Source organism: Prionailurus viverrinus, chromosome A3 (genome assembly GCF_022837055.1).
Source record: "Prionailurus viverrinus isolate Anna chromosome A3, UM_Priviv_1.0, whole genome shotgun sequence".
In the NCBI taxonomy this organism is placed as follows: Eukaryota; Metazoa; Chordata; class Mammalia; order Carnivora; family Felidae; genus Prionailurus; species Prionailurus viverrinus.
The window spans coordinates 79,997,491-80,006,029 of record NC_062563.1 but is presented as its reverse complement, the minus strand read 5'-3'; positions in this window follow the sequence as shown (position 1 = coordinate 80,006,029).

Genomic DNA, 8,539 nt, shown 5'->3' with positions numbered 1-8,539 from the left:
ATGCTTAACCAACTGAGCCACCTGGGTGCCCCTACTGTTGTATACTTTATTCTTCATCTTAGTATTTATTATGTTCTAGTCAATACAGGAAATTTTGTAGTGGGAAAATTTGCCTTTAACAATTTAATATCGGATGACTCAAGAGGCACCCTTGGGGCACCTGGCTGGCTCAATCTATATAGCATGCAACTCTTGATCTTAGGATTGTGGGTTCGAGCCCCAACTTGGGTGTAGAGATTACTTAAAAATGAAAAAAAATTCTTAAAAGAACAAACAAGTAAATAAAAAGAAGCTCCCTTGACATAAATTCTACCTTTAAATGGATCTTTGGATGAGTTTTTTGTTACAATTGTCCTGGTACCCTGCTTCCTATTTAACTTGCTTTGGCTCCTTATACTAAAGAAAAGAAAAAGAAACCTCCAGAAGTGTGGTCTTGTTGAGTTCATTGACAAATTCTCTGCCTCCTTTGCTTCAGTTCATCCACCCAACCCCACACAACAAACACAAACCCATGATAGCATTTCAGAACTATTTTTAGACATTAATTCTAATGAAAGCAGTAGCTAGCAGGAATCTCTATTAAGCTTCTAGCAGAATTAGAGGAAATGAAAAAGAAGAAACAGTCTCATATCTGTGGAAGCTCAAAAAACTTCAGTTATGCTGACATGAAGAAATATTTCTTTATTTAGGTTTCAGTTAAGGAAAAGACTAGGCAGAGCCAAGAGTGAAAAAAGACTTAGAGGGAAAGTATAAAGAGTAAAAGTAAAATTATGACAAATGTCCAGAAATGAAGAAAGATGGAACATGTAGCAACTTCTTTTTTTTTTTTTTTTTAATTTTTTTTTCGACGTTTATTTATTTTGGGGACAGAGAGAGACAGAGCATGAACGGGGGAGGGGCAGAGAGAGAGGTAGACACAGAATCGGAAACAGGCTCCAGGCTCTGAGCCATCAGCCCAGAGCCCGACGCGGGGCTCGAACTCACGGACCGCGAGATCGTGACCTGGCTGAAGTCGGACGCTTAACCGACTGCGCCACCCAGGCGCCCCGGAACATGTAGCAACTTCTATGTTGAATGTTAATTCAACAAATGGTAAAAGTTTATTTTATTTTTAAATGTTTATTTATTTTGAGAGAGAGTGAGAGAGTGCACACACACAAGCGGGGGAGGAGCAGAGAGAGAGGGAGAGAGAGAATCCCAAGCCGGCTCCTTGCTCAGTGCAGAGCCTGGCACAGGGTTGATCTCACAAACCATGAGATCATGATCTGAGCTGATATCAAGAGTTGGATGCTTAACTGACTGTGCTGTCTGGGTGCCCCCATGGTAAAGTTTAATTCATGGAATGCGCTCTGCTGTTCAATTGGGCTGTGGTAATTAATTTAACAACTGTTAAAAAATGGTCCTCAACCTTTAAAAAAAAATTTTTTTTTTACATTTATTTATTTTTGAGAGACAGACAGAGCACAAGTGGGGGAGGGGCAGAGAGAATGAGACACAATCCGAAGCAGACTCCAGGCTTTGAACTGTCAGCATGGAGCCTAATGCAGGGCTTGAACTCACAAACCGTGAGATCATGCATGACCTGAGCCAAAGTCCGACACTTAACCGACTGAACCATCCAAGCGCCCCAACCTCAACATTTTGATCAGTAATTAGATATACTTATTAAATTTTCAGTTGTTTTACACATACTGAACGATCCACTGTTTTTATCTGACAGTGGCTGGTGCCTAATATCTCCTAAGAAGTTCTGGCCAGGTGAAATAAAGCTGAAGTATTGTTCCCTGAATCACGGATGAAATTTAACATAAATTGGTCTGTCTTGGACACCAACCAAACAGAGTACTTTCTAGAAATATCTCACATAATAACCAACTATTTTTTTTAAGTTTGTTTGTTTAAGTAATCTCCACACCCAACATGGGGCTTAAATTCATGACCCTGAGATCAAGAGTCACATGCTCTTCTGACTGAGCCAGCCAGGCACCCTAATCTACTTTTTTTTTTAGCATGGATTGAGGAGTAGAATTACAGCTAGGCATCACATCTTGATTTAAAGGGTAGTATAATTTAAATTTTATTTTCTGCCTTATTCCAAATTTCAGTTACCAAAGATAGCTCTGCTATGTGATACATGAAGGCAGTGAATTTGTAGAAAATAGTTAAAATATATCAATTAGTTCAGAACATTTTTACTAGGGAGTTCTTCATAATTTAGAATTACAGACTTTAAGGAAAGCGCCTAGGAGGGCATTTACCCCAATTTTCTGACACATTTCAGCTCATTGGTCAGCTAGCCTCTGCTACTACTGCATGCCTTGCTAATGCATTAACCTGTTGCCACTGTGTAGTCCAGGGGCAAGTTGTGATCTTGGATCAGTACTTCAACATGAAATTCCTCGGACAAACATTTCTAAGATCCTTCTTGAATGAAATGAAGTGAGAGCAGTTTTCTCTTTTTTTTCTTTTTTTTTTTTTTTGTAGTGAGAGCAGTTTTCCAAACACTACAAGTTTGACAGTTCTAAAGTGTTTATTGGGCCATTTTATTGGGAACTTTCTCTTGGCCTCAGTCTCCTTTGACCCAACTATAACCATAGTTTGGAGTTTCTGTTACTTATTTTTTCAGCATTTAGAATTCCTTTTTTAAAAATTATTTATTTATTTATTTCAATGTTTCTTCATACTTGAGAGAGAGAGAGAGACAGAGCGCGAGCTGGGGAGGGGCAGAGAGAGAGAGACACACACACAGAGTCTGAAGCGGGCTCCAGGCTCTGAGTTGTCAGCACAGAGCCTGCCTGACACGGAACTCAAACTCACCAACTGTGAGATCATGACCTGAGCCGAAGTTGGATGCTTGACTGACTGAGCCACCCAGGTGCCCCAGGATTTAGAATTTCTAAAGGAAGGAAACAGGAAGCAGAACATAAGAAGATGGAGGAGAGCAGTATGAAGGAGATGAAAGAATTTAAGTGTAAAATGTATGAGGACAAAGTAATCAATTGAAAGATAAAGGAACTCCGTTTTTTTGTGCTCCTACTGTGTACAGTAATTAATTACTATGTAGTGCCAGGAGAAACTTGATTGTTGTAACTTGTGTACATTGGACAGCTAAACAAGTGAGAAAATGGCAACTTCATCAGGCCCTGGCAAATAGTATAGTTAATATGCTTAATTAGATTCACCTCAGTAAGAACTATATCCCATTGAATATAGGTTCAATTACCTTTAAGTTTTGCTAGAGTAGGTGTTTGATGAGCCTTCCAGAGGTTTTTATTTGATTACTAACAACCCCAAGTTTCATTGGCTTATGATACATTTCTTTTTCTTTTTTCTTTTTTTTAAGTTTATTTATTTTGAGACAGAGTGAGCATGTGCAAGTGGGGGAGGGTCAGAAAGAGGGACAGAGAGAGAATCCCAAGCAGGCCCTGCACTGAAAGCACAGAGCCCGAAGCGGGGTTGGAACCCACAAACTGTGAGATCATGACGTGAGCTGAAGTGGGACGCTTAACTGAGACAAATGAGGCCCCTCTCTTATGACACATTTCTCACTCAAGTTGCAAGTTAGGTGTGGCCCTGCTCCATGTGTCTCTGTCATTCTGCAGTTCAGGCTGAGGGAGGACTCCTTCAGTCTCATGGCAGGGGAAAAGAGCAATGATAGAACTATGTGATCAATGACTCCTCAGTATAGAGGAGGATTCTGCTACTCAGAACTGAAATCACTACATTCTGTTGGCCATAGCAAGTCACAGTCCAATGCTGCCATAAACAGGCAGAGGAATTCTCTTCTTCCCATAGGCATCCAGTGTAAGTCACCTGGAAAGGGCAGGGAAGAATATTTCTTTAACTGGGGAGGGTGGGGTGGTGAACATTGGGAACAATAAGGCAATTTATCAATAGCAGTGTGTTGACACCAGTTTGCTAAATAAGCTTTTTTTTCAATAAACTATTAGATAACATGGTGAGTTTTTTCAAAATGCTTTTATGTACCTACTGTGTGCCAGACACATACTTTCTGTCTGCAGTTGACAAACTCTCCTTTTGATGACAAAGGCGGATAGTGAAAAAGATAATCTTCAATAAAGAGTATGAACAAAATACTATGGGAGCTACATGGATTCTACTGCACAGGGCTGCCCTGTGCATTGTGAATCGTTTATAGCAGGATACCTGGTCTCCACACACTACATGTCATTAGCACACCTCCTTTCTTGTGACGACCAAAAATGTCTCCAGACATTGACAATGTCTCCTGGGGAGAAAATATCTTGGGCTGAAAATCACCGTGTTAGAGGAACAAGGTATTTAGTCAGGCTAGGGTGGAATGAGTGAGGAGGAAGTGGTAGAGAACTTTGAGAAGGGAGAGAGATCAGATCATGAGGGGACTTACAGGTCATGGCAAGGAGTAAAAACAGAAGCCATTGGAAGTTTTGATCAGAGAAGTGGCATTATTCAATTTGTAATCTAGGCAAGAAGTGATTGCGTGGTTTGCACTAGGGTGGGAGTACTAAGAAGTGGCCAGATTGTGGATGTATTTTCAAAATTGGATATATCTTGAAATCCTGTTTGATGCCAACAGGATTTGCATCACAGATGGAACATGAGAGAAAGAGGAGTTACTCAAGATTTCTGGCCTAAGCAACTGGTTAGATGAAGTTACCATTTATTGAAATGGGGTAGGTTTGGCAAAGATCACCAAAAGTTCAGGGGCACCTAGCTGGCTCACTTGGAAGTGTGTGTGACTCTTGATCTCGGGGTCATGAGTTTGAGCCCCATGTTGGGTGTAGAAATTACTTAAATAAATAAAACAAAAAAAAAGTGCAAATTTGGACTTAAGTTAAAAATACTCCTTAGGTAAGTGGAGATTTCAAGACAGCGTTTAAGCTTCAGGGGAGAGGATGGGTTGGAGATATGAATTTATTAGTTGTTAGGTGGTATTTATTTATTTATTTAAATTTTTTAAATGTTTTATTTCTTTTTGACAGACACACACACACACACACACACACAGCATGAGCGGGGGAGGGGCAGAGAGCGAGGGAGACACAGAATCCAAAGAAGGCTCCAGACTCTGAGCTGTCAGCACAGAGCCCAACGTGTGGTTCGAACTCACAGACTGAGAGATCATGACCTGAGCCGAAGTTGGACACTCAACCGACTGAGCCACCAGGTGCCCCAAGTTGTTAGGTGGTATTTAAATCCATGGGACTGGATGTGATCGCCTAGTAAGTAAATGAGAAGAGGTTTAGTGCTGGGCCCCAGGCACACCAGTGTTCAGAGATGAAAAGAAGCCAACAGAGGAGACAGAGAACAAACATCCAGGACACAAAGGGTCCATTTGAAGATGGTTGTATTCAATAACTTTATTGCTAATATTTATCCTAAGAGAATAAATGAAATAGTACACAGAGATGAACATATTAGTTTATTGTGGTATTGCTTATGTTCATCAATTAAGTCCAGTTTAATGAAATTATTTTGACTATATAATGCAATGTTATCCTATGGGCAATAAAAGTGATATGTATCTGTACATGGGAACATGAAAAAAAAACTTAATGTTTATCTCATCTAAACAGTTTAGTCCCATTATAATAAAAAGATTTACATGCCTATTAAAGAATGAAAGGACATGTGTCAAGATGCTGATAGTACCTATGATTGGGTATGGGATAATAATATTTAGTTTCTTCATATTTTTCTATAGTTTTTACAATGAGTAATATTACTTTTATAAACAGAAAAGGGCTACAACAGGAAGAAATCATTGAAAAATATTGCAAGTAGGTAAATAAAAAAAAGCAATTGTACAAATATAAGGAAAAATTTGGTTTACGGGCAGGACATGTGGAATATTTTATATTATATTTATTTTATATTAAATATTTTATTCAGTTTTTCAATACTTATTTATTTATTTTAGAGAGAGAAAGAGAGCACATATGAGCAGGGGAGAGGGGCAAGAGGAAGAGAGAGAGGGACAGGAAGAATCCTAGGCAGGCTCCATGCTCAGTGCAGAACCTGACGTAGGGCTTGATCCCACAACCCTGGGATGATGACCTGAGCCAAAATCAAGAGTTGGATGCTTGACCACGGAGTCACCCATGTGCCCCAAGACTTAAATATTTTAATTAACTAGAGAGTGGCCAAATATTATGTGGCTACATTAATTGAAGTACGTTGCCCAGAACAAGAGAGATTATAATTTTATGCTATTGTATGCTGTTAGACTATATTTCTAGGTACCATGTTTTGTAAAAACATTGCTATTCTCTAGACAAGGCTTAATTTCTCCATCGGGTTCTTGTATAGAACTAAAACCGTATTATATGAGGAGAAGGTAAAAAAAAGTTCTGGATATTATGAGCCAAAGAAAAGTCAGTTACAAGAGAAACCAGACCTCCTACTTTCAAATATAGGGAAGCGTATGTTGAAGAAACGGGATGAAACCTATCTCAAGTGTTTCTCATAGCATCAGGCAAGGACCACCTATACCAGAATTACCTGGAGTGCATGTTAAAATAGTTGACTTTTGGCCCCAGCTCAGGCCTACAGAGATCAGACCCTGCATCGGGCTCTGTGCTGACAGTGTGGAGTCTGCTTGGGATTCTTTCTCTGTCCCTTCCCTGCTCACTCTCAACCCTGCCCCAAATAAATAACATATAAACATTTAAAAAACACAAATAATAGAAACAGTATTTTACTGTATAGCTTTAAAAATTTTAATTATTTTACTTTATTACTTTAGTTATCTAACCTGTAAGATGTTCTAAAATGTATTTTTTGGTGTCCTTAATATTCCTCAAAATATCCAAATCTATAAAATATACATTATAAAATATATATTTATTAATTTGAAGAATGAAGTTAGACATTTTATTGGTTTGATTTGGCTTAGTTGGCAGTGAGGAATGACTTTGTCAATTATGTTAACATACAAAATATATATATTTTATACATTTATATATATGTGTGTGTATATATATATATATACATACATACATACATAGAGCTCAAGTGTATATATGTGTGTGTGTATATATATGTATGTATATCAAGTAATATATGTATGTGTGTGTGTGTATATATATATATATATACACATATAGAGCTCAAGCTTTCCTTGAGCTCTAAGGGTGGCCATGTGACAGAGTTCTAGGTAATGAGAAAGTAAAGTTAGCCAGAGGGGCTTCTGGAAAGTTTTTGCTTTCCTGATTAAGAGGGGACAGCTGAGGGAACTGGTTCTTTGGTTGTTCTTCATGCCTAGAACTTATAATGCTAGAGGTATAGCAGTTATCTTTCCCCATAAAGAGCTACCATACTAAGGATTGATTTTATATTTGCAGTCCTGAGTTTTATTTTGAGCTTTAGATTCAAACAACTGCCTGGTCAACAACTCCTAGTTACCTCACAGGCACCTCAAACTGAGTGCTTCCAAAATAGTACTTGTCATTATTGATCCCATCTCCCTCTGGTCCTCCTTTAAGTGATCCCTAATGTGGTGAATGGCAGCATCATTTACCCAGTTGGGCAAATCTCTTATTTGGAGATAGCCCTGATACTTTCTCTCCCCATACCTATCAATCAAGTCTTGTTCTTTTCACCTCTAAAATGTTCTTAGAATGGACTCCCTTTTCTCCATTTCTTTGTTATCCTAGTCCAAGCTTATCATCATCTTTCTGGATTAATATTAATAACCCCCAGTTGTCCCTATGTTTAATCTACTCTCTACATATTAGTCTGAATATTTTAAACGATTTTTTTTTTAAAATAGGCTTCATGCCCAGTGCAGAGTCCAGCACAAGGCTTGAACTCATGACCCTGAGGTCAAGACCTGAGCTGAGATCAAGAGTCAGATGCTTAACTGACCGGGGCACCCAGGTGCCCCATTAGTCTGAATATTCTATTTTATATCTTTATTTTTTAAATGTTTATTTTTTTTTTAATTTTTTTAAACGTTTATTTATTTTTGAGACAGAGAGAGACAGAGCATGAACAGGGGAGGGGCAGAGAGAGAGGGAGACACAGAATCTGAAACAGGCTCCAGGGTCTGAGCTGTCAGCACAGAGCCCGACGCGGGGCTCGAACTCACGGACTGTGAGATCATGACCTGAGCCGAAGTCGGACGCCTAACCAACCAAGCCACCCAGGCGCCCCTGTTTATTTATTTTTGACAGAGAGAGAACCACAGCATGAGGGGGGGTGGGGGCGGGGCAGAGATGGAGGGAGACAGAGGATCCGAAGTGGGCTCTGCACTGACAGTGGGGCTCAAACTCACCAACTTCGAGATCATGACCTGAGCTGAAGTCAGATGCTTAACCAATTGACCCACCCACGCACCTCTAGTCTGAATATTTTAATAAAAACCTGATTGTGTTGCTTACACACTTAAATGCTTTGTATTGCTTTTAGGATCTAGGCCAAAATCTTAACAATGTTTGCAGTGCTCTGTTAAGTCTGGCATGGGCCTTCTCTCCCAACTATGTTCTAGTCATACTGGCTTTATTTCTGTTCCTAGAAAGAAGCAAGGAATTTTGTATCA